General features: G+C 46.6%; 1 protein-coding gene across 1 annotated transcript in view; it reads left to right on the forward strand.

Moving 5' to 3' along the window:
- Positions 1-1,910: 1,910 nt before the first annotated feature.
- The window catches only part of TRMT9B (tRNA methyltransferase 9B (putative)), a 53,341-nt gene continuing 40,848 nt past the window's right edge, over positions 1,911-14,403 (forward strand). Inside the window, exon 1 of the mRNA XM_062213561.1 lies at positions 1,911-1,986. The gene's annotated coding sequence lies outside the window, so the exon portion shown is untranslated. The remainder of the gene's footprint in view (positions 1,987-14,403) is intronic.

Below are 14,403 nucleotides of genomic sequence, written 5' to 3' on the forward strand. Positions count from 1 at the left end.
TTTAGACCAGGCCACTCTCCCGTCTGTCACATCTGAGTAGCTCTCCTCCATCAGATAAATTTTTACAAGACTTAGCTAACTACCTTGTGCCAGACACTATAATAAACTTTTTTAAAAGATGTATTCATTTCAAAGGCACAGTGACAAAGAATGAGAGGGAGAGAGAAGTGAGGAGAGAAAGGGAGGGAGAGGGAGAGAGATCTTCAATCTGCTGGTTCACTTCCCAAATGCCAGTAACAGCTGATGCTGGGCCAGACTGAAGTCAGGAACCAGGAACTCCTTCCATGTGGAATGCTGGGACTCAAGGACCATTAGCCACTATCTGCTTCCTTCCCTGGGGGTATTAGCAGGAAACTGGAGCAGACCGTACAGTAGTCAGGACTTGAACCAGGTACTCCAAGGTGTCCCAAGCCGCAGCTTAACCCACGGCACCACAATACCCATCCCATGCCACATTTATTTAGGTGTGACTTGTCATCCTGCCTGGTTGGAAGAACCATCGCAGTATCTAATACTCAGCCTGTGTCCAAGGACTTCTGCAGTTGTAGCTCCATTGAATGGAGACAAAAATAGCCAGCAGCATTTCTTCGGGCTGGCGTTCAGCTGGAGGATATGTAAATCCAGGCTTAGGTGTATTTTTTAAATGGGAAAAAAGACATTTACAGAAAAGGAAGTATCAATTTGATTGTTCTGTGCATGATGGCAAAGAGTCCCAAGCAAATGATCCTCTACGTTATGGCCATACCCCACCCCACTGTGATCTACTGTGACCCCAGAACACTATTCCAGAATCAGAAACTACATATGTTGACTTCACCTGCCCTCTTTGTAACACCTCAGTACACAAGTGCCCATGTGAGAAAATGCGAGGTATTTCAAAAGTTAGTGGAAATGTCAACTATGAAAAATTCTAACTGTGGATTTCAAAATTCGGGCACCAACCTGAACTTACTTTCTAATTTCATTTTCTATTAACTTTTTTGTTTCCATGGAGTAGCTAGGTGCTAACAAATGACTGGAAAAACAGCCCAACATGAACTCATCTCCAGCACAGCAGTTACTAAACTTGCTAATTTTTAAAGATTCGGCATGTGTATATTTAAAAAAAATTGTATTTATTTATCTGAGGGATGGAGAGGGAGAGAGACAGATTGACAGCGCGAGCTCCTGCGGGCAGGTTTGCTCTTCCCAACGCCAGGAACTCTACACGTGGGTGGCAGGGACCCAATTACTTGCATCCATCACCTGCTCCTTCCCAGGGTGCACATTAGCAAGAATCTGAGATCAGGAGCCTGAGCCAGAAATGGAACCCAGGCACTGGGACATAGGGCACGGGAGTGCTAATCGAGGTCTTTATGGCTAGACCATGCAGAACGCACATTTTAAATAAATACCTCGGTCCCCTGATGGTAACCGAGTTGTTTAAGAACAGGGATTGAAAATCATTACACATCATTCTACATGGAAGCAGTTCGTGCGATTATGACAGAGCAATGGGAGGACAGTTTTGGACACAAACTTCTAAATTCCGTCCCTCGGTCGGCTAGAGGCTGCTTGCAGGGCGTTGGTTTTGCAGAACTTCATAGATGGAGGAAGCTGTTCTGTGCAAAAACCCCGCAGCGTCTAAGCAGGGTTCCCTCGGACTTACTCCTCGCATCAGGTGCGTGCCCCCGGGACATCCGCGTTGAGGCAGGTGGTGGAAGGAGCAAATGAGACAAGACGCGCTCAGCGTCACATTGCTGCCCTCTGGGCCGACCAGGTGTGCCCGCCTCCTCCCACGCACGACGGGCCTCGCCGGCAGAGGCCGAGGGGAACAGGCAGCAAGGTCACCGCGGTCTCCACGCCGGGCGGCGAGCTCGCCTGCCCAGGCACGTTTGGGCGGGGCGTCCGCCAGGGACCCGGCAGGGAGGCGACGCTCTGCGGCCGGCCGGCGCCGCGGGCCTCGGTTCCCGGACCGCCAGGAGCCCGAGCGCCGCCCCCGGAGAGGTGAGGGCGGCGGGGAACGCGGGCGCAGGCGGCCTCCGGGCTGCTGTCTCGGGGACGCCCGACGCCCCCGGACCCCCGAGAGCGGCGCCTCCTGCGCTCCGGGAGGAGAGCGGCGCAGCCTGGACCCCGGGCGCGGCGGGAGGAGGCGCTTGCGGCCGGGCGCGCCTGAGGGAGCCCGGCCGCCCGAGGCCTCCGGGGGCCGCTCTCCAACTTCTCCTCCGAAGCCCCGCGGCCGCTCGCTCCGCACCCCGCTGCTGCCGGGCGCGCTCCCCGGCCCTCGCGTGCCCTCGTCCTTTGGTTCTCGCACTTTCAACTAGGTCACGGGGTGGAAGTCCCACCCGGCACAGCCCCCGGCGCGGATGCAAAGACAGCTCTGCTGCACCCGCAGCTCCTGGAGAGCGAGCGGGGAGCGCCGGCGACCCGGGCGCAGGCACGGGTCTGCAGAGGCGAACGGCGGGGAGCCGGCTTTGCGCCCCAGCTCCGGCGGCTCTGCGCCCTCGCCCGGGGTCTGCCCGCCGCGGTGAGCTCAGCGCGGGCGGGGACCTGTTTACCTTGTGAACTTAAACCTGACCCGAGCCGGCGAGCTTGCCGAGCGGTTCGGGACTGCGGGCTGGGCTTCGGAGGTCAGACCCGGGAAATCAGAACTCACGGGCAGCGGAAGGGGACGGTGCTGGGTGGCTTTGAGGTGAAAATGAATCTGTGTTTTCATGGAGTGCGCCTGTATCTTTTCCCTTAGGGAGCTGTCGCTTGGAAATTGATTTTTTTAGCTAGCGGGAGGCAGCCGAGTAAGATAGCTGGAAAAGCAGAAAGTTTTCAAAGCTGACCATGAAAATGCATAAGAAGGAATGTCTGATAAGGCGGTGTAGACTTTGCATAATATTGTATAGTTACTTAGTACCTGGGTTCTTTGTGCCTTATGTGGAAACGAGATACAAAGCTTTCTGTTAGTGAGCAGGAGCTTAAGTGTACCTTGTTTGAAGAGCTAGGATGATGAGTATGTGTCTTTTGTGAGGTTAAGGTTATTGGCAATACTGCAGGTAATGAATGGTAGGCGCCTAAGCCTTGGTTTCAGCTGCCAAAGTGCTGCTGTTCCTGTGAGTCGATAGTAAATGGAATCTTTATGGCATTGCTAAGGAAGAGTTAATGTGCTGTGAAGTTGAGGGCCGGGGAGCGTTGTTGTCGGAGTTTCTGTCCTAGATGCCCATCTGGAAATGTGATGTACACAGCGCTCCAGTATCGGTGAGTGCGGACAGTCACAGCACAGTGAAAGTGGCTCTTCTCTCCGCCAGACAGCCGTTGATTGCACGCGACTTAAAGGGGACCTTGACAAGTTGCAAAGTGTCTCGTCACTAAGGAAACTGCTGCTCTGTAATGCATCGGGCCAGCTTTGAAAGCAAAGTCCTCTTTCTAGAAAGAATCAATTACTGTAATGATGTTCTTTGGAAATAATTTGCCCTTGTGTGTGTGTGTGTACCTTAATATCGCTACAGCACGGAGGCAGCTCGTAGGTTTTAAGAAAATGTTGCTTACCAGAGGGATGTTAAATGGAAACTGCTTTGTCTGCAGTGGGGTAAGGGTCTGGATGGGGGTGCATGGTGCATGTGTGTGTGTATGTGTGTGTATGATGCATGTGTGCCTATGTGTGTGCTGGGGTTGGGGTGGGGGAGTCTGCTAGCAATTCTTAAATCTGATTCTATGTTTGTTCTGATGCCAGTTCCTACCTGGGATCAAGAGGGGTGTGTGATTATTTAAATGCATTTCACTTGCAAAGAATGTAGATGCTCTGAATGTCACATCTAAAATCTGAAACACGTTGTGAGGGAGGCTCTGTGATGGCTTTGGACAAGGCACAAGCCAGACATGCTTGGCCATATACAGGATCTCAATGTCTGGAGAACAGTTCTGCCAAGTCCGTTTGTTTACTGCATGTTGATGTTCTGATTTTTATTTTTAAGTAGGAATTGTCTGGAAGCTCTCATTGCAGTTTAGTGCGAGATACAAGGCGTTGTTGGAACTGAGCTGTTAGCAGGTACTGTGCAATCTTATGTTTTTATTCACAGATAAACTAGGACGTGTTCTGAAAGGAGTGGCGTGAAAGCATTAAGAAAACCAGAGTATTTATTTAAGGACAGACTGAAGGAACTAAATTTCTAGCCTGACCCTGGCATTGTTTGGTCCCTGGTAAGGCTAAGAGTAAATGACAGGCCGAATGCCCTTCAGATTTTGTACTTCTCCGGATCCCGTAAGAGAGGGCACTGCAGGGAAACCCAGGCTACTGGGTGTTCAGAAAGAGTCAAGGTCATTCACTTTGAGCACTTAGAGCAACTTGGGGCGGCTCCGGGCAGGCGTTTTAAGAGTCGGAACCAGAGTACTTGCACTGCAGCCCTGCCCTGACCCATTTCCTCCTGTATGAGATGGGGATAACAGTACTTCCTCCCGTGGGCATGAGGAGCTGATGGAATGCGAGGTATCAAATGCAGAGCGCACCATCGGCACACTGTGTACAGCCGTAAAGAGCAGTTACAACAACAAGAAAAAATACAGTGACTTAGGGGCTACCGCGTAGTTGACTGTAGGACTGAGTATCTGGGTCGGTGGATCATCCCTCCTTGCTGATATACTTAGTATCCTTTTTAAAAAAATATTTATTTTATTTATTTAAAAGGCAGAGTTGGGGGGGCGGAGAGAAGGAGGGAGGAAAAGATCTTCTATCTGTTGGTTCACTCCCCAGATGGCCACAACAGCCAGATCTGGCCAAGGCCCAGAGAACTGGAACTCCATCCGGGTTTTCCACGTAGGTAGCAGGGTCCTAAGCACTTGGGCCATCTTCTGCTGCTTTCCCAGGAGCATTAGCAGGGAGCTGGATCAGAAGTAGAGCAGCCGGGACTTGGATCAGCCCTCACATGAGATGCCACTGTCTCCTGCAGTGGCTTAATCCACTGCACCACAACACCAGCCCCATCTAGTGCACTGTTAAACAGTTGTCCTGGTAGCCATGGGGAATCAATGCTAGTCAAATGCATGATGTTGCATATGGCCTGTGCCCTTTGTCTTGTATACTTAAATCCTCTCTAGATGCCTTACCACGCCTGATACAATAGAAATGCTCAGTGAATAGTTGCCTTGTATTATTTAGGGAATCATGACAAGAAAAAGGTCTACATGTTCAGTACAGACAAAACTATTTTTTCTCCTGTTATTCTTGAACGAGCAGATACAGAACTGGTGCATGGGGAAACCCATGGACATGGGGGCCAGCTGCAGCATAAAAGTGTACTGTATCCTTCCGTAGTCAGTGGCCTTTGGAAATTAGAGGCTGACGCTGTTGCACCTGAGCCCCACCCCCCACCCCAGGTCTCTGAGTACCTAGGATAAAAGCATCACTTTTGGTTTCTGAAGATAATGAGGAGATAGAAGGGGGAAGGAGACGATGCCCAGTTGAAGTTCTAGGATAGATGTTAAATGTTTACTTAACTCATTTCTGTGAATGCCTTTAGCAGTATGTGTGGCCTTCATAGAAAAATAGTAATTCCAGGGGCAGTGCTGCGGCGCAGCGGATTAAAGCCCTGGCCTGAAGCGCCAGCATCCCATATAGGCGTCGGTTCTAGTCCTGGCTGCTCCACTTCCAATCCAGCTCTCAGCTATGGCCTGGGAAATCAGTGGAAGATGGCCCAAGTCCTTGGGCCCCTGCACTCATGTGGGAGACCAGGAAGAAGCTCCTGGCTTCGGATCGGTTCAGCTTCGGCCTTTGTGGCCATCTGGGGAGTGAACCAGCAGATGGAAGACCTCTCTCTCTCTCTGTACCTCTCTCTGTAACTCAGTTTTTCAAATAAATAAATAAATTTTTAAAAAAAGAATAATAGTAATTCCTCGTTTTCTGATGGTTAGAATAGAGAGCATTGATCGAGACTTAGAAATGGGGTACAGTATTTGAAATTTGGAGATGCAACAGCGATACCTCTCACTCACAGTTTTCACTTGTTCAGCATTTCCGAGGCACCTAAGGCACTAATAGCAAGAAACATGGGACCCTTATCCTTGCAGAATCATCCAAGTGCTGATTATAAATAAGAGAAACCTGCAATTAGAACCTGGGCTCAGTGCTGTCTGGAGCAGCGCTGTGATCTGTTAGTCCTCTCTGAAACGCATGATCCCCAAAGTTGCCAGTTACTGGCATCCGGAGGCCTGTGGGAGATAATCAGCATTAAATGAGCTCATAAGGGGGAGGGGGGCCCTCCTGATTGCACTCGCGGGTTTATACAATGAAGAGGCGAGATCCAAGTTAACCAGCTTGCCCCGTCTTGCCTATGACGCCCTGTGCCTCCGTGGGACTCGGCAGTGAAGCTGAGCAGGTGTGGGTGCCATGTCCTTGGATGCCCAGCCCCCAGAACTCCGTGAGATACATAAACCTCCTTCTCTGTCAGTGATCCAGCATGCAGAACTGAGTTGTGGCAACAGTGAATGGACTGGCATGTGCATAAACGGAATTTGGCTTGTGAATGAAGGAGGCCAGACTGCCTGCATAGGACAACAGGGTAGAAAGGAAGAACATAGGGTGTGGAGTGAATCGCACCTGCAGAGCCCGCGCATGTGCGTGTGTGCCCTCCCCGCGGGGTGTGGGGGAGGGGAGGGTCAGGAAGGAGGACCGTGAAGGGAACAGGTGTGTGAAGAAGGGCACGATGCAGCGTGGAAGCGGCTACAGCAGTAGGTTTGGAGTGTGGCACACATAGCTTTTTCATTGATGTAGGTCTTAGAGTCTCAGGAGAACTTTGTATAATACCTTAGGCTTTTTTCTCCAGACTGTTGAATTATGGAAAGGATATTTACAAACTGTTTTTAACTGATCAGAAGCTAAGCCAACGTTGACCATAATTGGCTAGTTTTCCAGCCCTTTGTATTAATTTTGTCTAACTTTAAAACTATTTGGGTTGATTTCCTTTTTAAAATTAAACAGATTTTCATTTAAAAATGCATATCGTGTGTATTTCCAGTTACCGTATCTGTGCACACACACACTGGTATCTAGCTGTCTGTCCGTCTCTGTCTCTAGTTTGGGTTGGGGTACTTGTTAAGGAGCTGTAGAACTGATTGACTTTGTGCACCTTGCGTGGATGAGTTCTAGAGTCTGCCCTCGAAGCCCTGAGTTCAGCTCTGTGAGCCTGTGATGCTGGCTGCCTAGTCGCCCTTGGTGGATTGCTCGCCAGGTCACTGGTGGGGTGTGAGGGGCGGCTCTTCACCATAAGCATGGTTTTATTTTCTTTGTTTCTCCCTGTTCCCGCCTGTCTCCAGGGGTCCCCGTGATTATTTCCCTGCCTCTAGAATTCTCCCTTTGCCTCCCAGGGGGAAAACATTGTCCCCATGTGGATAGTCCTGGTGGTCTTGTTCTTCAGTGCCTAACTTTGCAGGACTGCTGGGCTCAGCTCCCTGGAGGCATGCCCTGGAGTGCTGAATGCTCTTGTGCCTCTTCTGTTTGCATCACTCAGGGTGCTGGGAGGCAGAAACTATCCTAAGTGCTTCAATCAGAAGGGTTTAACGTGGGAATTAGGTGTTCGGAGGGTGAGGTGAGGGTTGGGCTGAGCCTCACTGACCCGATCGCTCCTGTGCAGGTGGGTGAAGGAGGCCTAGGGTTACCGCCGTCATTGCCACGGGTCAGAGGCTGGGAGTCCCAGCCACCACTGGAGCTGCTGATAAAAACGACACATGGTTTGGGCTGTGTCCCAGCAATCACAGGAAGTGTAAATAGTGCCTCTCTACCCCAGAAGCTGGTGGCTGCACATTGCTACAGCCAACAAAAAACAAGCTAACAGACATCATTCTTAGATACCCCCCAACCCTCTTTATCTTTCAGCTCTTCTCATCGGCAGAACCTAAGTGGTGCCTAGGCCTTCAGCTGCAAGGGACTCTGGGAAATGTAGTTTATAGATTTCTAGCCTCAGTGGTAAAGGCATGCATACTGGAGGGAGATCAGAATGAATTTTGACTGACAATCCATCATATTCAACACGTATCAGAAATATATTTCATCAAAGACTTGGCTGGAATATTTAAGTTCAAGAAGGGTAGGTAGGCATTGACTTTGGATACGAAATATGTTGTTACAAAAATCAGAAAAGGCTCTAGTTGCTAGCCAAATCCCCTTTCAAACAGGTGATTATTACAATTTTACAATTGAAATCACTGGAGAAAGCACAAGCAAATAAATAAATAAAAGTTACCCAGCACTTGCCTCTGCATGTGGTATTATTTGAATGCAAAATAATATTCCTTTGGTTTAGTTCAGTGATCAAAGTAAAGTATTAACAAAAGGATTTTTAAAATGTTTCTTTCCACCAAAGCCCGAGATAGGCCACTATTTAATGAGTCACAATACAGAGGAAGAAGGGACTATCCTACTGCAAATAATAGCTCCTTGCTGGCTGGTTCTTTCATTAGATGGATTCTCTGTGTACTCGTGTTTTTACTGTGTCTTCCTTTCCTCTGTAACTTTCACGATAGAAATGACCTGTGTATTGGAGAAAGAAATAAGGGTCTGTTTGAGTTGTCTCTAATCCCTTATTTCATACCCTTGTGCTTGTCAGATTACCCTTTTGCAAACTGCTAAAGTAGGTAGGATTGGATCTCTTGTATTTCTGAGTAATAAATTACCCGTTTATTTGCACTCAGAAATTACATTAGCATATTCAGAAATAGGCATGATTATTGAATGAAATCATCACATATTTGCCTCTGATGTTTAAAGTTATAAAATGGGGGATTAGCTGAAACAAATGGAGTTACTTAATGAATTTGTCAGTCTGTTGCATATATTTTTCAAATAATTTTCTTTGTTCAAAATGTAAGAACCATTCAGATACTTCTCTAGTGATTGATGGGAACATTTAAATGCAGAATTATGAGTTTTGCCTGGGTTAAGTCACAGTATAATATGAACATATTTTGTAGATCCAGTGGTGACACCAAGAGTTAAACTGCTGTGCCCAAGCCATCAAAAAAATAAATAAATAAAAATGAAAGAGTTCTTGCTCTGTTAGTGCAGCTTCAAGACAAGTATACTGTCTTCCAGCCTAAGTCCCCACCAGGCTGTGGTCCCTAAACCCAACTGTTAGTGCAGTCTTGTGGGGTTACTGTTTGAATCTAACATCATATTATTATTTGGTTTATCTGAAGGAAAAGTAAGTCATAGAGATCTTTCTGTGTTACAGTACACATTAGTGACCTCCCTGGTTCCAGCTTTTACTACTCATTCTCTCCTCCCTTCCCGCCTTTTCCTTTCCATTCAGATTTGTATAAATGTTGGAGAAAAAAGAACTACATTTCCCTCCCTGTGTATTATAAGTTTAGAAGTTTTTGTCTTCTCCAAATACGTGGAGCTTAGTTGAAGAGAGAGTTGTAAGACAAAACTCCTTTTATGGATCAAAAATCAAAATGATCTTTTGATTAAGTAAGTGTCTTGTAAAGTAGAACGTGCAAATGTGAACTCTCTCTCATTGATGCAACAAACTGAAGGAGATGAGGAGAGAGCGCATGGGGCTTTGCATACTTTTTAAAGTAAAAATTTAGGACAGCCGAGCAAGACTGGTATTTGAACATCATTGAATGACTTGTTTATCTGCTGGCCCAGAAAGTGGACATTAGGAACCTGTTTTAGGGGTAGGGATTTAGCCTCGCCCCATCAACATAGTACATGGATTGGATACTCAGCTGCAGCTTCTGATTCCGGTTTTCTGCCAATGCAGACCTTGGAGGCAGCAGTGGTGACTCAAGTGGTTGGGTTCCTGCCATCCACGTGGGAAACCTGGATTGAGTTAATAGCTTCCAGCTTCAGGCCCAGCCCAAGCCTGGCTATTGCAGGCATTTGGGGGAGTGAACTAGTAGATGGGAGCTCACATCTCTCTCTCTCTCTCTCTCCCTCTCTCTCTATAAGATTTATTTATTTCAAAGTCATAGTTACAGAGAGAGAGGGAGAGACAGAGAGGTGGAGACTCTTCCATCTGCTGGCTCACTCCCCAAATGGCTGCAACAGTCGGGGCTAAGCCAGGCCAAATCCAGGATCCAGGAGTTTCATCTGGATCTCCCACCGAGGGGGAGTGGCCCAAGTACTTGGGCCATCTTCTGCTGCTTTCCCAGGTGAATTAGTGGGGAGCTGGATCTGAAGTTGAGCAACCAGGACTTGAACCAACACCCATGTGGGATGTCAGCATTGCAGGTGGCAGCTTAACCTGTTAGACCACATGCTGCTCCCAACATTCTCCCTCTCTTTCTCTCTCTCTCTTGCTCTCTGATGAATAATTGAATAATTTTAAAATGCAGGAAAAACTGTCATTTTTTGTTTGTTTGTTTTAGTAGGAGGTAAAATAGCAAGGTTTATTAGGGAAGGGACATCTGTAAGTACGGATGGGCGCCTCTCCAGACAGAGCCTGAGAGACTGGGGGAGGGGAGGAGGTGGCAGGAAGGAGCAAGGTTACTGTTGAGTGGAGAGATTACACCTGGCCAGACCAGGCGGGCGACTCAGCAGAGAGGCAGAGGGCTGAGCACGCCGTCCAAAAAACTGTCATGTTTTAACATAAGCAAGTCTCCTGCCTCTTAAGAAAATTTATAATTAGAATAATTCAAGGAAACCCATGCATTCTGAATGTTGAGACATCTGCAAATAAAGATGGCAACTCAATGATTTATGCAGTTAAGTAGATCTAGGGTGACCATATGACTTGTTGTCCAAACCAGGACACTTCCGAGGTGAAGGGCATGCTCTTAATGATTGCCCTGGGAAAAGAAGTTCAAGTGGGGATTGCCTCAGCCGGGACTTGTGGTCTCCCAAGATTAAGGTGCTAGTTATGTAACTTGATTAATTGCAATATTGACTTTTAAAATAATTGTGGAACAATACATATAACATGAAATTCACCATCTTACCCATTTTTGAGCATACAGTTCAGTGGCATTAAGTTCTCTCACACTGCCGTGCAGCCATCACCACCGTCCAGCTCCAGAACTTCTTTGTCTTCTGAGATTGAAATGCTGTAGCCATTGAACAGTAGCTCCCCAAATCCCCTGTCCCTGCAGTCCGTGCCAACTACTCCTCTACCTTCTCTCTGTATGAGTTTGCCTGTTCTGGGAGCTGTAAGAGGATCCACAGAATATCTCTCCTTTTATGTGTGGCTTATTGCATTTAGCGTAACATCTTCAAGGTTCATCCATGTTATGGCATGTGCCTGAGTTTTATTCCTTTTTAATGCTGAATAATATTTCATTGTATGTACACATTACATTTTGTTTATACATTTATCTGTGCTTAGATACTTGAGTTGCTTCTACCTTTTAGATATTGTACATAATCCACATTGAACATAGGTATACAAATCTCTCTGTGTCCCTGCTTTCACTTCTTATAGGTATGTAATGCAATATTGACTTTTAAATGACAAAATTAAGAAGGGAGAGGGAAAAAAACATTCTTTTCCACTATAGGATCTTTCTGATAGTGTTTTTTAAGCATGGTACTGCATCAGATTGGAGTCCAGATATGCCTCTGCAGAATTCATCAGAACAAGCTATTATTGCAGTTAATCCAGGAAACCTCCTGCTGAAACAAGCACCCAGGGTCTCATATTTCATCCTCACTCAAGACATTAGGCTAGTTTTTCTGTTACAACTACCGTGATGCATTGAACACAGATATTTCTAGGTGAAAAGGACTGGCATCCAGAATGCAAACATCTGAGCCAGGTAAATCTCCTTCAGCTGCACAGTGAGCCAGGAGATCCATGGCATAATGTTGAACACAGGACCCAGAACATAGGACCAAGAACATCTCTGTACCACGGGGGATCATGACCCTGCTGGAAACAAGTTACTGGAACGGAAGCAGTAACCATCTGTTGATTTGGAAACTGAAATTGAAGGAGACGAGCAACAGCAAAATGTGGATCTTCCAGGTACAGAGAAAAATATTCTACCTTGGGCTGTGGAAATAAATACCAGAATGTCAATATCAAGAACACTAGATAAATGTCAAGAACATTGGGGTGTCTGATCTCAACCTAGAATAGCCCCTTTAGGGAAGAGTAGAAGCATCCAAATCTGACTCTTCATTTGAAAGTTTAAATAGCTTCATCTCCACTGTGGGTTTATAGTCCTCAGAAGTGATGTTGACACGTCTGGAACAGATGAGGACTTGCTACCTTTACTGGATGTGAGCCTGCCATGTAGAGTCAGCCCTCTGGAGTGCACAGAGGAAACTCATTCATCCACAGCGGCAGCCCTGAAGGAAATAGGTAAACCTTTGGCCATTAGTATTCACTGTGCTTCAGAAAAATACATTTGCAGAGGTTATTTGACAGTTAGAAATAGTAGCTGATGGCCAAACAGGTATTAAGGAGCATTCAGAAAAGTAGACCTGAAGTGAGTTATGTATCAGGTCCGCTTTCATTGGTCCATATGCATGTCAACAGGAAAGACTGAAAAATTAAGAGGCACGTCCATAAACAAACCTACACATGGATGTTGGTGGTGACATTATTTATAAATATCCTAAATGGAAGTGGTCAAGTTGTCTTTTAATAGGTGAATGGAAACAAACTGTGGTAGAGACATACAATGGAATAGTATTCAGGGATAGGAAGGAAGTGAGGAGGGAGGGAAGGAGGAAGGGAAGTGAAAGGAAAGAAGGAATGGAAGAATGAAGGAAAGGAAGGAAGGGGCTGGCATTGTAGCACAGTGGGTTAAGCCACCACCTGCAGTGCTGTCATCCCATATGGGCTCCAATTCAATCCAGCTCCCTGCTACTGCACCTGGGAAACCAGTGGAAGATAGGCCAAATGCATGGGGCCCTGCCACCTCATCGGAGTCCTGGATGAAGTTCCTCATTCCTGGCTTCAGACTGAACCAACTCTGCCTGTTATGGCCATTTGAGGAGTGAACCAGTGGATGGAGATCTTTCTATCTGTCTCTCTCTCTTTCTCTCTCTCTGCAACTTTGCCTTTCAAACAAAAATAAATAAATCATTTTTTAAAAAAAGAAACAAGCTTCAAAGCTATGAAAAGAAATGGAAGAATCTTAAATGCATGTGCCAAGTAAGAGAAACCAGCCTGGAAAGACTAAAGACTCTGACATTCTAGAAAATACAAAACTATGGAGATGATAAAAAGAGCAGTGGTTGCTAGGGGTTGGGTACAGGCAGTGAGATGAACATGTGGGCACAGTGCATATTTAGGGCAGTGAAACTGTTCTGCATGCTAATGTATTGGCAGATGCTTGATGCATTTGGCAAAACCCATAGAACAATACAATACGAAGTGTGAATTCTAATATAGAGTGTGTACGTTGGATAATAATATATCAATATTGGTTCATCATTTGTAACCAAAGTACTGTGCCAGTGCAATATATTATTTGAAAATTGCCTAAAATTGACAGGGACTTCATTTGGTGCTAAAGAGGAAGATATAGAAAGTGTTAACTTTGGGGGTATACGTACGTTTAAAAAAAATGTGCTTATTTACTTAAAAGGCAGAGAGAGAAAGAGAGAGAGAAAGAGATCTTCCATTCTCTGGTTCACTCCCCCAATGGCTGCAGTGCCAGGAACCTGGGACTCCATCTGCATCTCCTATGTGACAGGGGCCCAAGCACTTGAACCATCCCGCTGCTTTCCCAGGCACATTAGCGGGGAGCTGAAGTCAAGAAGCCAGGACCAGAACTGGCATTCATATGGGATGCCAGTGTCTCAGGCAGGGGCATAACCCAGTGTACCACAACATTGGTGTAGAGGTCTACTGTTAACTTCAGAGATTTGGGTATGGTGAGTTCATGGTGTTCATAAAAGAGCAGTTCTTGTGGCACAGATCCCTGTAGAAACATCTCACCAGCTACAATGCACCTTAAGTATGGAAATTCCACCCAGGCTTCTAGCAGGTAAGGCAGATACACCAAGTTGGATTTCTGAGCAAACTGTTTCCTTGCTTGCCAGCCAGACTCATATAGTTGAAGACTCAGGTCAGAGTCCACAGAATCCACTGAAAGACCTGAAGTCTGTGAAAATGCAAATCCCAGAGCTGCAAGTCCATTCCTCTGGAAGTCCTTCTAGTCTACTGTGACTTCTTCCTGCTGCACACCGTGACTGGAGTCCCCATTCTGGCTCTCCTGTGCAGGAACCTCTTGAGGCTTTGCATTGAAGCGGCAGAAAAGCAGACCAAACTCTTCCTGTTTTGCTAGCAAAAAATACTCTGGTTACTGCATAGCCGTGGGGAACTGGGCTAGACCATACGCCATCACCCTAAAAAAGCTATATAGATGCGTTCGTATGTGGGCAGCATATGTAGAAACCCCTAGGCAGAAGGTTGAGCTACACATTTTTAAAGATTTTTTTCAAAGTACATTATGGTCTTTATCGGATCATTTGTCTATCGTTTTTCTGCTTGT

This window comes from Lepus europaeus, chromosome 16 (assembly GCF_033115175.1).
Source record: "Lepus europaeus isolate LE1 chromosome 16, mLepTim1.pri, whole genome shotgun sequence".
NCBI lineage: Eukaryota > Metazoa > Chordata > Mammalia > Lagomorpha > Leporidae > Lepus > Lepus europaeus.